Source organism: Rousettus aegyptiacus, unplaced genomic scaffold (assembly GCF_014176215.1).
Source record: "Rousettus aegyptiacus isolate mRouAeg1 unplaced genomic scaffold, mRouAeg1.p scaffold_m13_p_10, whole genome shotgun sequence".
NCBI lineage: Eukaryota > Metazoa > Chordata > Mammalia > Chiroptera > Pteropodidae > Rousettus > Rousettus aegyptiacus.
In genome coordinates this window covers 5279722-5294026 of record NW_023416285.1, presented here as the reverse complement: position 1 = coordinate 5294026, position 14305 = coordinate 5279722, and the positions used below count along the sequence as shown (strand labels likewise).

Here is a 14305-nt window from a genome sequence, read left to right as displayed (position 1 = left end):
TATTAGAAGCTTACTCTCTGAGAAAATTGTACCATTACAGTTACATTTGCTTTTGAAAGTGCCTATTTCTCTGTTGCTAAATATAATTTACTATTCTTTGTTAATATATTAAAAAAAACACAATACCTTCTTGTTTTATTTTTTAAAAATTCTTATTGTTAACTAATGGGATAAAAAATAATTATATTTATTGGTTATTCATGTTATTCCACTTACAAATCTAATCATATACTTTCCTTATTTTGTATTAAGGTTTTAAAATCTATTTTGTTTGCTATAGATTTTAAGCTCTCCTTTATCTTATTTATCAAACATTTTATATCATGCGTTAAAGTATTTTTTAAAAATTTTGTGCATCATATTTTTATTTTGTTATAACTTATAAATTATCAATATTTTTTATGTGAGAAGATCAATCAGCCTCCTTGTTCAGCTTCTTAAGACTGAGATTTATATCCCATCAGCAAGTGATAGAGGTGAAGTACTCCGATTGTGGAAATTTTGCTCTTAGTTCCCGTGTTATAATACTATGTGACTCTGAGCAAGTCGCTAAGCTTCTCTGATTTTCCCTCGTGTGTGTGCGAATGATAGCAAGTGTAACATGTAAATCACTGAACACATGGTAGGCACAGAATAAATGTCAGTTTCCTCATTAAAAAACACAATTAACTCTTTGTAATTGGAAAGAGCATGCTGTTACCCAGTATATACCTTCCAATATTACATCATTCAACATTTCAATTAGGATGCCCTCATCCTTCTCTCTTTTTTTCCTCTGCATCTGAAGGACTTAATAATAACTGTAAGAGGAATGTAAAAAATGGACCATTTAAAAAAAACAAAAAATTTCCGAGGTTCCAGAGAACAGCTTCTCCATGTGGTGAAGGAAAGGTTCTTCGTTAAAGGCAGATAATAGCATTCTTTATAACACATTTCACATTAACCAGCCCTAAAAAGCAAGCTCTTCTGTATGTAGCCACATTACCTGAGCCAACACTCTAAGCCTCCTGCAAAACTGCAAGTTTTACATCCTCCAGGGAGCACCAAGCCTGAGCGGTTTTGACGGCCAGTGGAAAAACGGGATCTAAGCAGTTCCAGGAAACTAAAACATTAAAGGGAAAAGGGACAGTGGGATAATTCATTCCCCAAATTTACAGAAGAATCCTTGATGGGGGAGGGCAGGAAAAAGCTTGCTTTCTTTTAAGCGTTGCCATTGAAAATGAAATTTATATTTGACTTTAAAAAACCATGACATTCGAAGCTGAAGGCTGTGACATTTGGCCACACACCTTAAGTTGTACAAATAAACACATTAATCTCAACAGAGCTGTGGATTTGCTTTTCTTGTATTAGTGCCAACCTCAAAATGTGCTCTGATTGCTTGGTTTTAAAGAAAACAGGATGTTCAAATTGGCCAAGGTGAGCCTTGCATGTTAATGTGATTCTTTAGAGTTAATGTTTGAAAATTGCTCTTCTATTTAAGGTAGTACCTGATGTGAGTGTTTCTTGTAGTTTTCCAGAAGGTTGTTTTATAAGTGTAAATTGACATGAGAGCCTGAGATTTTTTGAAGGAACAGAGGCTACTTATACCTGATTCTATTTACATGACTCTGTGAACACCATGTCATGTGCCACCGAGCTTGCGGGAGGGAGAATGATGTTTTCCTCCAGGTTGGGGACAGAAGGGTAAGTCTTTTCCAATGTCAGTTTGTTGGAGATACCGTTGTTTCTCCCTCCTCCTGGAAACCAGAACTAAGAAAGAGCTTTAGGTAGGAGTAGAATTCTTGGTCTCGCTGAGGATGGGGGCTCTATGACCGGAAGGATAATGAAGATGGGGTGTCAGGATGGAGCTAAGGGTGTGGAAGGCTGAGACCCCGGGGGTTGCCCTCCAGTATAGACGTCTGCCAGGGTTCATAATTCTGGTGATATCTCCATCGATGTGTAGGAGAGAGCACGTTAACTCTGGGGACTTGAAAAGGTGATACTTTTAAACTACGTTGTTTATATTCCATCGTCATAATGATACCAAATTGACATAGCTGAACCCATGCAGCTTAGGTCAAAGCTCCTGAGATCAAGGGATCTTGACTCCTTGGCCCAGCACTATTCCCTGTGGAAAATATCGCCTTTCCTATTATTTCCTTTGCCCCCCCTTAGTCAAAGTTCAGCTTTCTAGTATGATTTCTTTTTCTTCCCAATAAGAAGGAATTTAATTACAATTGGTTAGTATTCCACGAGTAAGCCCTTGGTTTCAAACACATTCCCTTGTTTTACAGACTTACACTAGGAAAGAAAGTAACATTGACAAACTGAGTTTGACACCAAAATCAAGTTGGTATAAAGCTGGTTTCTGGTCTAGGCAGAGCAACAGAGATGGGCAAAGAGGCGGGGCCAGCGAGCACCTGCACTTGAGAAACAGAGGACGCGCATCCACCATCGAGGTTTGGGGCTGGACAGGCACTAATGGAAACGACATGTATTCTAAGTCCAGTGGTGGGAAGTATCTGCCCTCATGGAGCTTACATTCTAAACAGAGGAGTCAGAAAATCCACAAATAAATGAATAAAATCGTAGTGCCTCCCGCAGTGAGAAGTCGTATGCTGAAATGTAAAGCTGGAAAGGGGGAAGCAACTGTTGCTTAAAAGTGTCCTTTGGGATTAAGTGGCATGGTGTGGTCTGTGATAGTTGGGAGATACTTCAGCTAGGCCGGCAGGCAGAGGGGGAGCAGGGGGTGTAGGTTTAGGGGAATGAGTTTTGCCGGCCAGAGAAGTGTCAGAGAAAGGACCCTTGGGTGGGGGCTTCCAAGTGTCTTAAGAATAATTACAAAGTTGTGCGGCTGGATTGGGGTGAATGAGACGGTAGCCAAGTAATAAACAAGAGGAGTGAAGAAGGTTTGCAGCGTTTCATAAGATACTTTTAGTTGAATTTTCTCTTAAGTGAAATGGAAGTCATTGAAGCTTTGGCATAAGTGTGAAGTGGCCCCACTCAAATTGGCTGCTGTTTCAAAATAGATCTAAAGCAAAAAAAAAAAAAAAAAAAAAAAAGTAAAACATGCTGTTCTGTTTCGGGGAAGGAAAAAAAAAAACAGTTCAAAACTCCTACCTGGCATAAATGATTTTTTGCATTTTGGTTCCATCCTCAAGCCAGATCAGCCTCAAACTTCCCCTCAAAACCCCCTGGCAAACGTGCTCCTTCCGTCTGTCCTCATTTTTCCGCGTTCCCAGCAAATCCAATGTCTACGTGATTTTCAACATTAAGCTCAGTGAATCTTGACTCTTGTACTAGAAGACACTTTTCAGCTCTGCTATCTGTGCCGTTTCTCTCTAGCGGTTTCTGCAGCATGCCTCAACCCAAGACGTGGCTCAGTAAGTTGTTCTTACCCTCTCTGATGTCTGCTTCTGCAGTTGGACCCTGAGCATATAGACAACTGTTTCCAGCTTGGGGTCAGTGCTCTGTGTTTGTGAAGCAGAGAAATGAATGCACAATAGAAAGAAATAGAGAATGAATATGTTCTAGAAATCTTTTGTATAACACAGATTCTATACTTAACTGTGTGGTATCGTGCACTTCAAAATTTGTTAAGAGAGTAGATCTCAAGTTGCTTGTTCTTAACATACACACGCAGACACACGTGCACACACATATACAAACAAAGTATGCTCTTATGAGCCGTCACATTTCCTGTCCCCATGATGCTGCTGTTCTTAAACCCCAACCTGGCATGGTCCTCTACGCTCCTTTTGGCTTCTACCTTCTTTCTCACTAGCCTTGATGAGGGAGACTCAGCCAACGGATGAGTATGTTTACAGAAGCCAAAATGTTTTTCCAGAGGCATGGAAAACATGGATCCCATGCGAAAGAGCTGCGTACATTACCAATACAGAATGTGTTTCTTCTGGAAGAGCATCTTGGATGAGCAATACGTACATATGTTTTTATGTCACTTGAGAGTCTTCTCATTTTTTTATCAGACATCAATTCCTAAGGTACCATATTTAACCCCTGCGAAGGCAACTTCCTAGAACAAGGGAGCAGAGAAAAATAAAGAAGAGTAAAGATGCATAAAATTGCACCGAGGTGCATTAACTAATAATATCTGGTAAAGGTTCTCTTCTCTAGGCCCGCCAATTACAACCTGTGCGATTTGATGAGTTTGGACATATGTGTACACTTGTGATACCGTTAGCACTGCAAAGTGACCTCAAAAACATTGTTTAACAAAAAAAATGAAAAAAAATTACAATCTGTGCAAATGTCCCTGTCCCTTTGTCTTATCAAGTCATCTTCACTTCAAACTACCTAATGCTGTTTTTGTGGAATCTTCTAAGTATCGTGAGGTCATGAGACCATAAAAGAGCAGGACCAAGATTACGTGAGGAGGGGAGAAAAAAAGAAATAAAAGGTTATTTGTTTGTTGAAGGTCAGCCTAACTGGACCCCACACATTGATTTTCTTAGCTGCTACAGTTAAACAAGTTTCAAAAATAAATGTATTATAGGCAACGGTGTGTGTGCAACCATCGAACGAAGCTTTAATTTGAGAATGCAATCAATAAGCCTTTGTGTTTCCCAAACAGAACACGAGCAGAAAATCTGCGACGGGGCATATGTGTTTGTATAGTTGCTGGTATTTCGGTCCGATGACTGCTTTGACAAATGACACCCTGCTTCCAATCAATAACTCATAAGTCACAATTTACTTTTTCTTTACCTTGAACTCTAACCAAAAGGAGGCAAACATCACTATAATTTCCACTTAAAACACAGGTAAAAGTTGATTGTGTATGGGTACATATGTGCGCTCATGGCCCAGAGGGCAAGCCATGACCGCCCCAAACAGAATCTCTTCTATCAGGAACTGTGTGAAGACTCATAATTTGGTAGGAGGGCACACTGCTGAAGAAATGTGGCGATATGCATTACAATTCTCACTATGTCCTTTGACTCAGAATTTTATTGTGTCTGAATCTGTCCTATGTAAATAACCCATTGATTAGGGAGCAGGGAGGTTATATGCCAAGCTGCTTACTGTAGCATTATCTATACTGGGGAAAAATAAAAGCAAGCTAACTTGTCAACAGCAGTCACGGTGAATATCCTGAGCTGGTTAGTACACAGCCAATACTAATGCCGTGGGAAACGTCAAGAGAAAAAAGTGAAAAGAGAAATTGAACACATAGGATAATACACATAGCACAAAAATATCCTGAAAAATGTCCAGGGATGGTTTTAAGGTTTGGGGACTATGAAGGATTTTTTCCCTATGACTATGTATATTCCAAATTTATTAAGATGAGTAGCATTATTCTTAAAACGTAAACTTTTACTAAATAACTTGACTTCCTAAAATATTAATATCAAAGGAAAATTGCCATAAAGGAAAAGGCTAATAAATTTAATTTCTAAACATTAATAAGGACAGTTTTCCATATTCAAGTGTATTATAAATAAAACCAAAAATTAAAGGGCAAACTGGAGGCGGAAAATGGAACATAGATATTAATTTTGTTAATATTTGTTAATGCCAAAAATATTTATAAAGTAACATATATATAAAATATATAATATATAATGTATATATCCTATATAAAGAATACTTATCAAATTGTTTTATTTTATTACTTTTCATAAATATAATTCTAATATATTGTTAACTATGTACATTATAATATAAAATATTTTTAATATTTAAAACCAGTAAAACTAATAGCTCAAAAAAGATAATTCAGTAAATGAATGAAACATAACATTTTTAAAGGAGAAAATATAAATGGACCATAACTAGGCATCAGACCAAGGGCTTAATTATAAGGGTAGCTGTTCTCCCGACAAGATTAACTTCTCAGGATCAGGGGCAGAGAGGTACCCAGGGTAGAGACCTGTCTGTCAGTGCACTCGAGAATTTTGAAACCCAGTGTTCTCCTGACCCCTCTGAGCCTGCGGGAGTGGCTCGCTTCTTTCTGTTTAGAAATGTCCAGAACTCCCACTCGCGCAGAGAGATGGCAGAGGGCTCTGCTTTGTAGAAGAGCATTTATCTTCCTCAGGATCATCATCTACTTCCTCACCTGGTCATTATACCAATAATTCTGCTTAAGTCACTTTACACCCTGGCCAGGGAAGAGATGGGCCTGCAAGGTAATGCAAGGAATTAATTGATTTTTACTGTTAAAGGAACTGACATATTGGTGCTGATTTTCACGCACAGAATGGTTATGACAATTTTACATGATGGAGTAGATGTAGGTCTTGGTTTTCACCTTCAATTTGAAATTGCTGAGCTGATAATCTGTCTGCTGAGATTTAGAAGAGAACAGCACCTACCACTCCTGGAAACATGAACAGAATAATTTGGAATTTTATGTTCCCTTTTGCTAAGTTTTTTGTCATGATCAGGGATGAAATACATTTTTATTTATGGAGTACCTGTGACATAGACCTCAAATTATTGAATTTCTAAAGAAAATTAAGACCGGTGTTAAACTTTCAATAGATAATTATATTGTGTAGAAAACAATTTTGCAACTCAATATGCAACTCAATTATCTTTTATCTCTAAACACAAGGTAACAGTAAATGCTGAATTGATATAAAACAGGTGGGAAAGGAAATTTAGTCAATATCTACCTATATGGAATCACATTTATTGTACTTGAAACTATTTTTTATTTTACTCGTGATTGTTCTTAATCTAGGTCCTTCATACGTCCTTCCTATTTCTTGGTAGATTCCAGTACCTGTCTTTGCCTTTCACGTAGAACTTCTATTGATTTTTGTTTTCAGGACTGGTTTAATGACCTGAAGGCAGATCATGTAATGCACTGTGGGCTGTAAGCTCAGACACATTTATTTACTCACAAAACACATGCCGAGTGCTTTGTCTATGCCAGGAACCCTGTTTTTAGTCAACTGAGTTGGCTAAAGCATGATCTCTCTTTCCAAGGGACTCACATCTTTAAATTCCTTGAAATTAACAGATGTGGCCACTAAAACCTATTCAAAAGAACAGATCCTTTGTGAATGCTGGTTCTAAATGGGTAATAATAGCTAAGACCAATAGCTAAAATCATTGGTCTGGTATTAAAATTAGAATTATTTTTTTTCAAAATAACATTCTTCCCTCTCCCTCCAAAGTTTTAAAGAACTAGATTTCATCACAACTCATTGCAACACTGACATTGCAAATATTACCAAAATATTAATGCTATATCTTTATATTCAGATTCAGATTTTACCAGAACTGTTCAAGAATCTGTTATAGTGTACAGTAGACTCTTTCGCCTAATTATACAATACATTTACTGTCTTCTTTCATTTCATGATTTGTGCAAATAGCTGGTCACACTCTCCTGCCTGTCCTGGCCCTTAGAACATAGCAATGAACAAGATATGTCCTGCACTCAGTCCTCTTTCTAGACCCACACAATTGTTAGTTCTTTTGTGATACTTTAAGTGATTTCATTTAAAAATATAAACTACTCTTTTTGTCTTCTGTGATTCTTTGTGTTCATACTCAAAGAGAAAAGGAAAAAAAAATAAGAAAGAATTAACAGAAATGTTCCAAAGAGGGCCCTCAGTGAATTACATGAGCACAATTCAACATGCTATTGAGTTCAATTTTCCCGATTGAAAGAATGTAGAAATTATTTTTAATAATATTTGATTAATTTGGAAGCCGATCTCAAAGAATATCAGCATAGTTCATAACTCTGATGTTTACTAGGCTGTGTGTACATGCAGATAGCAAATATTTATAGAAAGCATAAAACATCTAGATTGCACTCAACAAATTAACAATGTTCAATAGCCTTTCTGTTGTTCTTACTGTTACTGTTATTGAAATATGTGTAGAATGTGAGTAAGCACATGTCTGTTCAAGTTCCCAAATTTGTATTTAAGTCATACTCAACTGCTCGTTAGACCAAGCCTCAAAGATCTCATCAGCAAAATAGTAATAGTAGTATTTAACTTCATAAATTTATTGTAAATATTAAATTGTACGAGGCAAGCAAAAATCTTAAAATAATGTCTGACATATAAAAAGCACTCACCAAATATTGATTTTCATGTTATTAACTTATTAAGGATCTTCTATGTGGCAAACCATACTGTAAAATATTTGATTTCTAAAATTGATGGAGAGCTGTCTATTATTTGTTAGACTCCATATATGCTTTTCAATTCAACTTTATTTGTTTGCCTTCTGTTAAATTATTTTGCTGAATAAAAATCCCATAGAAATATATAAAAGTTGAAGTTGAATATGTCAATTATCATTTTGTAGAAGACATTACATGTTTAAGCAAATGTTGCATAATCTCATACATCATGAAAGTTAGATTAACAAGGTTTATTAGGTCGATAACAATAGATCACTTTTAAACAGAGTTTCATAACATATTATACATAAAATATGTCACTTAGAAATTTAATACATATTAACATCATTAGTTTTACAGCACATTAGTGAATCATATATCCTTCCTCTTTACCAGTGAGGAAACTGAGGCTCAGAAAGATACTTACTCAATGTGACTTGTTCAAGATGTGCTTGGTAATCTATCCGTTTCATACATATCTCTCAACCCTATCCAGGTTCCTCTTCTATAAAATATAGGTGAGAATCATATTTATTTATAGAGTTGACAAGAATCAAATTAAATACTATATATATGTATGTTTTGTGAAATAACAGGTGGTCAGTTGATAACGGCCTGTTGTTTTTGTTACTCTTACTATTATTATTTCACTGATTGTTTCCTTTTTCAGTTATTTCTTTACCTTTATTCATTTTTATTTTCCCTAAAGCTCAACACCACTGAGACACGTTTTCCTTCAGTCCTCTTCCATTTCTTTAAACACCAAGAATTTCTGCATCAGTGTTAAATGCATGAAAGTCTTCAGATTATACCAGCCATTTACCACAGTGAAATTGCTGAGATCTGCTCGCTTTATTTTGGGAAGAGAGTTTCCAAACCTTGAACATTGCCGTAAATCACTAAGCCAGTGGAGGCAATTCATAAACCCTTAAGTCTCATGTGATCTCCTGGGCGGACTTTGAACCTCATTCAGGAATTATATTTATCACTTTTTTCATTTTAGATTTGTTAAGGAACAGGTCAAAACAGAAATAATCATAGAAGTGGGCAGATATAATAGTATTTGGTACTTGTCCTGTTTTGTTTAGTCGATTTAACCTCTCTAGTTCTTCAACATCTGCACTTAAGCAAACAGAAATAACATAGAAATAAAAGTAATACTTGAAGGAAATCTCTCATAAGGAGGGAGAAGCCATAAGCCTGTATCTTGACAGATGTAGAGAGTTTCATTTCTGTTGCATTCAGCTTAGAAAGTACTAAAGACTGGTCAAAAGTGTTACAGAATATTTATTCTTAGCCTTGAGGGTTTCCAGGATGTAGTGCAGGGATGCAGGACTCTTGCAATTTTGACGAATTTAGGAGATGGATTTAAAGGTCTGGGAACATGCTGACAGCTAGAATTCACATTATGAAGTACTCAGAGGAGAGAGCTGCACAGAGAGCAAACTCTGAACGTCTGAACTTAGTTCTTGCATACTTAACAGATGAAGACATGCACGTGAGGAAACGATACAAGGCTGAGGGAAAGAAAAAAACATCTGTGAGGATTAGGGGACCAGATAAATTGCCTATTTCCACCAACCAAACCAGAAAAACCTCATGTTTCTTGGGGCATTGAATGTTGCCTCAAAGGAGGGATTTCACACAAAAAGGTTCTTGCCTCACTAGTGGGTAATAATTAGCCTTTGAATGACAACTGTTCAGAGCATACTTAAATTCTTTATTTTTTAAATAATTGGAAAGGACCAAACCGTTTCCAAGAAACTATGTTGTGTCCAACAACAATACTCAAGTATTTTCATAGAAACTCAAAAATACTCGAAAATATAATGTCTGGCATTTATTTAAAAATTGTCAGACATACAAATAAGTAGAAAAATATGAATTATAGTCAAAAGAAAAAACATAATCAAAATGTATTCCCAATATGATACAGATGGAAATCAGATATTAGCAGACAAGGACATGAAAACAGTTACTACAAATGTTTTCTATATGTTTAAAAAGGTAAGTATGAACAGAAAATATATTTTAAAAAACCCAAACTGAACTTACACAGATAAAAACTACAATGTTTGAGATTTAAAAAAATACATTGGGTCAAATTACCAGTAGAACAGACATTTCAGAAAAAAAGTTCAGTAAACTTGAAGATAGAGCAAGAGAAGCTAAAGTAAAATGCAAAGAGAAAAGAGAAAACTACAATCAAACAATCGACTGAGCATCATTTAACTGGGAGAAAAATAAAAACAGTCTAAAATGCTGTAATTAAAATCCCCCAAAAATAATTTGAAAACAATAATGATAAAACATTTTCTAAATTTGGTAAAGTCTATGAACTCAAAGATTCAAGAAACTTAGTGAGCCTAAATGTGTGTCAAGTACACACACATGCACACATATACACACAACAAGAAGAAAAAAAGAATGTACAACATAATCAAATATCTCAAAAAATCAGTTATAAATAAAAAATAATAATAATAATAATAAAAACCTTAAAGACATTAAGGGAAAATAGACAAGGCACATACAGAGAAACAATGATAAAAGTGATTATTTCTTGTTCAGAATAATGCATGACAAAAAAAAAAATCTGTCAACTTAGAATTCTGTATCCAAAGAAGATATCTTAAAAAATAAAAGTAAAATAAAGACATTTTTATATAAATGATGGCTAAAAAAGTTCAACAGCGGCAGACCCACACTACAAGAAATATTAAAGCAAGCTCTTTAAGAAGAAAAATACTAGATGGAAATAAGGATCTACATAAAGGAATAGAGAGCAAACAACAACAACAACATAGATAAATACATAAGGTAGTGTTATTTTTAATGAAATCACTTAAAAACAATTAAATAATAATGACTTTGGAGTGTAGTGTTTATGTCATATAGAAATGTAAACTGTATAGCAGCAATGATACAAACATTGGGGAGAAGTCAGTATATTATTATAATCTTATACTGCATGTGAAGTATAACATCACTCAAAAGTAGAATAATAAGTTAAAAATGCAAAACTAAATAAACCATTAAAGTAACAAAACAGAATTAGTATGGTTAATAAGCTGACATAAATGTGATTGAAATATAAAAATTATTGAATTAATAAAAGATAAAGCAGCAAAATAGTAAAAAGCAAACAGGGAAAAGGTGAGATAAATAGAAAGCAAATAACAAGATAATATATTTAAAAACCATCAAGTCAATAACCACATTAAATACAAACAGTTTAAATAAATAACGTAAGTATCTCAATTTAACTCTCATTTTATTTTACTTTGGATAAAAAAGAATAGCCCAACTACATGCTGTTCACAAAAACACACTTTACATATAAAGAAACAAGCAGAAGTGAAAGAATGAAAAATTATATTATTTGTTCTTAAAAAGAAATTTAGAGCAAAGAATAATGCTGAAATAAACAAGGTCATTTCATAATCATAATGGGGCTGGTTCAACAGGAGAATATAATCTAAATGTTTATGTATCTAATAATAAAGCCATGTACATGAAGCTAACAGTAATGAAATTAAAGGAAAATAGTTCTATCCACAGTTATAGTCAGTACTAAACTCAGTACTATAATTATAGTACCTCTCTCAATAATTAAAGGAAAAAGTAGTCAGGAAATCAGTAAGTTTATCAAGTATTTGAAAAATATAATCAATCAACTTGACCTAATTAATATTTATAGAACACTCCACAAAACAATAGATTGTTATTGAGATAAATTAAAGAATACTTAAATAAATGGAAAGATATATCCTACTCATTGGTCAAAAGATTCAATATTGTTAAGATATCAGTTCCTCTTAAATTCATCCATAGATTTAACACAACCATAATTAAAATACCAGCAGACTTTTTTTTGATACAATCTGACTAGAAAATGCCAAAATATATATATACATATGGAAATGTAAAAATCCTAGAAAGATCAAAACAACCTCAAGAAAGAAGATCAAAATTAGAAGTCTAAGACTATTCTATTTCAAATCTTATAAAGTTATAGCAATCGAGATAACGTGGTATTGTCAGTATGGCATCATTCTGTAGAACGGATTAGAGAGTCCAGAAATACAACCATACATGCATACTACTGATTTTTGAAAGAGATGAAAAGGTAATTAAGCGGAGAAAGTTTCGTTTCTTAACAAATAGTGCTAGAATAGTTATCTACTCATATTTTAAAAATGGACTGCAATATGTATGTTATATAATATTATGAAAAATTAAATGCCATGTATCATGTACATAAATGCAAACCTTAGAATGATAAATCTTCTAGGAGAAAACCATTGTGCCTTGGGTTAGGCAAACATTCTTAACTATAACATCAAAAGCATGGTCCATAAAAGAGCAAATCGATAAATTAGACTTCATCAAAACTGTGAAGTCTACTTCTCCAAAGGACATTGTTAAAAGAAAGAAAAGTAAGCCAGAGACTGGGAGAAAATATTTGATGGCCATGCATCTGTTGAAAGACTTATTTTCATAATATATAAAGAATTCTCCAAAATTAGTAAAAAGTCCGCTAAAAAATCCATTAAAATGGGCAAAAGATTTGAACATATTTTAATTAAAAAGATATATAAGCACATAAAAAGGCAAATTTGCACATGAAAATATGCCCAATATCATCAGTCACTAGGAAACGAAAATTAAAATTATAATGAGATACCATTATACACATACTAGGATGGCTAAATAATAATAATAAAAAAAAGATTGAACATAACTAAGGGAGATCTGTCCATGATGTTCACAGCAACCTTATTCATGATCACACCAAACCGGAAACAACCAAACATGGCTAATAACCAGTGAATGGGTAGTGTCCTTCAGTATCTACACAATGGAAGACTACTCAGTAATAAAAAGGAATTACTTATTGATATATGATACAGCATGATGAATCTCAAAATAATCCTGAGTAATTAAAGCCACACAAAAGAGAGACTATACCACACGATTTAACTTACATGATTCTAAGAAATGCAAATCAATATACAGTGACAGAAAGCAGAGCAGTAGTCACTGGGGAGGGCTGGAGATTTGATAGGAAAGGACTCATCAGAGGGATTAAACACAGAAAGGAAAATGGGCAAATTACATTAGCAACTTTAATTTGAAAATTTTTTTAGAAATCAAATGGTTAATAAATCAAAGCAAATTGTTCAGCCTTGGTACTAGTGAATGGAATGAAAATGAAGTTTTTCTAAAAAGAAACACGTTTTGACTGATCAATTGCTCAAAGATTGAAAAATGATAGTCAGTGGTAAGAAACACAAGGAAGATGGCGGCTAGCAAAACTATTAATGGAAATAGAAATTGGTGCCTCCCCTGTGAGGAGCAGTCTGGCTCTCCGCAAATAAAGCCCCACGCTTTTCAAATCGACGCCTAAAAACTAGTCTAAAGTGGAGATAAATACGGACGCCAGCATCGTCTCAACACTTTTATAATAGCAGGGATTGTATAACAATACAACTGTCCAAAATTGGGTACACCATGTGCCAAAGTGCCTAAAATGATATTTTTGCAGAATATTTGACAATATGAGGAATGCTATGGTTGTTTATGTCCAGGAGAAAATGTGAAGTAATTGCAATACAAGTGGAGTAATTACTTACAATATGAAAAATATATATTGGAAACAGGGCAGGCGAAACAAGTTAATTGGGTGCATTGTTTTGTACATTATCTGTTCTATAGATTGGTACATTTATTCATGCGTGCAAAGGGAGCCGAAAGCATGAATGGCAAACATGCACGATTCTCTGAAATCAAGGCAGGGAACTGAATATTGGAAGGTGCTGGAGAGAGTGTTTAGAAGGTGAACTCGTTTAGCTAGGTATCAATCTGTGAAGTTCAGCTACTTAACAATATGGCTGTATTTGCATATTACCTCCATAATATGTTAATACTTCTGTATATATTGAAGACTTCCACATTGATATCTCTCTAATCCTGACCTCTTTCTTCACTCCAAATTTACATACACTTCATAAAGAGATGAGGGTAATTATTACGCAATATGTATTTTAAATAATTTCTAGACAAAATGTACTGTAATGCATGCACATGCGCGCACACACACACATACACATTTTCAGAGTAGTCTAGGGACAGAGCCATTCAATTAGATTTATTTTGCCTGGAACCTAACATGGTACTTTTTGCATTTTTGTTCACTACATCAGTACT

General features: G+C 34.5%; 1 long non-coding RNA gene across 1 annotated transcript in view; it reads left to right on the top strand.

The window, feature by feature from the left end:
• Positions 1-341: 341 nt before the first annotated feature.
• LOC107514849 overlaps positions 342-14305 on the top strand; it is a 249655-nt gene continuing 235691 nt past the window's right edge. Inside the window, exon 1 of the long non-coding RNA XR_001597893.2 lies at positions 342-3443. This is a non-coding gene — a long non-coding RNA (uncharacterized LOC107514849). The remainder of the gene's footprint in view (positions 3444-14305) is intronic.